This window comes from Aythya fuligula, chromosome 2 (assembly GCF_009819795.1).
Source record: "Aythya fuligula isolate bAytFul2 chromosome 2, bAytFul2.pri, whole genome shotgun sequence".
Classification (NCBI taxonomy): domain Eukaryota; kingdom Metazoa; phylum Chordata; class Aves; order Anseriformes; family Anatidae; genus Aythya; species Aythya fuligula.
In genome coordinates, this window is record NC_045560.1 from 153,945,291 (window position 1) to 153,947,560 (window position 2,270).

Genomic DNA, 2,270 nt, shown 5'->3' on the forward strand with positions numbered 1-2,270 from the left:
TAAATGTATTCTGAAAAGAATTAAGCTGAGATTTTATTTCTAAAAATAAATAAATTAAGATTAAATGCTTTACTAATGTTAAAAATCTTAGACAGAATGTTCTCTTCCTCTTATAATTGACCCAAAGGATTACAACAATAAACTACTGCAGATGATATTGCCTAACTGTCCCTTTAAGCAACATTTCTGGTAGAAGCAAAAGAATAGTATAAAAAGCTAGAAGGTAAATTTTTAAAGAAGGAACTCCAAGATGCACATTTCCCGTGCCTCTCATATTGGAGTGTCTTAAGAACACAAGGGGAAACTGGAGAGACTTTTTGCTCTGCAAAGTACTGTCAAAGTAATCTCGAAACTGTTTTGAATGGATTTTGTTCATTATTCAGGGCCAGAATTAAACTGCCTAAATATCGGCATCCAGAGACTCTTGAGATGTTTTTGGATATCAGAGGCATCTTCATCAATTTGGACCTACAGTACCTACAAGGGACCTGAGCCCTTTTGTGGAACAAGATACAGGCCAGGGATATGCAGCGCTTATCTCAGGTTACATTGATTTTCTGTATTTAGGAAATTGAATCTCCTTTTAAAATACCTGTAACAAAGATCAACATCTCATATAGTCTCTTTTAAGTTTCTTTATTGTCAGTGGAAAGATATGGGGCAGCTGGGATTCTTCTGACCTATTTTAAGTGTCTTGTTTAAGATGAGATCACAGAATCGCAGAATGTTTGAGGTTGGAAGGGACCTCTGAAGGTCATATGCTCCAGCCCCTGCTCAACCAGGATACTGTAGTTTAACCTGGCAGGCAACTAAGCACCACAAAGCTGTTCGCTGGCTCCCCCAAGCAAGATGGGGAAGAGAATCAGAAGAAAAAGAAAAAAAAAAAAAGGTTAAAACTTGTGAGTTGAAAGACAGTTCAATAATAATAATGGTACTGATAATGATAATGATAATGATAATAATAATAATAATAATAATAATAACAACAAAAGAATAAAAGAATGTATAAAACAACTGATGCACATTGCAAATGCTAACCACCCGCTGACTGATGCCCAGCTACTTCCAGAGGAGTGTTCTCACACTGTATGATAATGGACATCCCTTTGCCCTGTTGTGGTCAGCTGTCCTGGTTCTGCCCCCTCCCATTGTTTCGTGCAACCCCAGCCTCCTTTGCTGGCTTCCTGAGGTCCATAAGGAACCTCCTGTGCTCCCGTTTTCTTCTGTTGTATTGTGACCTTAGCACCACTGAAAAGAGTGTTGTCCATCTTATTTGTACCCCCCGTCCCTTTGGATATTCATAGACATTGATAAGATCCCCCTTTACCTTTTGCTTTACCAAGCTTAAGAGTCCCCCCTTATCTCAACCTCTCCTCAGTGGAGACATGTAGCATTTGGACTAAAGATTAGTGCTGCTGGTTCCACTGAGGCTCGAACTCAGGACCTTCTGTGTGTAAAGCAGATGTGATAACCACTACACTATGGAACCACCACAAATAAGTCATAAAATCATGAAAGGATCTTTTTTTTTTTTTTTTTTTTCTCACTCCTCAATTAACTGTAATTATGCCCATAATATTTACAGCCAGTGTCCATGCTTTGATAAAGGTTCACAGAAGATCCTGAAGAATGGATGCAATTTGTAATCCAAGTCAGAAAGATCTCTTTCATACAATTATTAAAGAGAGGATGGAAGAACGTTTAAACAAAGGGTAGGATCCATCTGGTTTAGTGGTTGTATCCAGTGAAAATATCAGAAATAAACCTAAACAGCATTTATAATTAATGCAGAGTCAAGGGAGTCTAGAGAGCAATTTATTCTGCTTGAACGTCAGGTCTGTAAGCCATCATGTGAATTATAGCATGAATGCTTTTGCCTCTATCAACAGGAACTTTCACAGACTATAAAGGAATACCAGGGCATCTCTGATATATACATGTGTGTGCAGGCACAGGCTGTTCTTATGCAAATGCCAGGCAGAGACAGCAGCTCTGGTTCTCAAAGTAACACAGTCGTGTTAAGAAGAAGCACACTTAGGTTATCAGGTTTTGTCTCTTTCATTTCAGCAAAGAACCCCTTCATCAAGACAGTTTTTCTCTACAAAGCAGTCATAATTTCTTCTTATTCAATTATCCACCTTGTTTTGTTTGGTAGCTTTTATTAATTAGTAACACCAGAGACATCACAACATAACTGTTTCCACTGGCAAAACAACATTTATTGTGTATTACACAGGAATCAGTGAAGACGTAATTATTTCCATGCTGAA

General features: G+C 38.1%; 1 non-coding gene across 1 annotated transcript; it reads right to left on the reverse strand.

The window, feature by feature from the left end:
• Window positions 1–1,416: 1,416 nt before the first annotated feature.
• Window positions 1,417–1,489, reverse strand: TRNAV-UAC. The gene has a single exon. It is a non-coding gene; the product is annotated as a tRNA-Val (tRNA).
• Window positions 1,490–2,270: the final 781 nt, after the last annotated feature.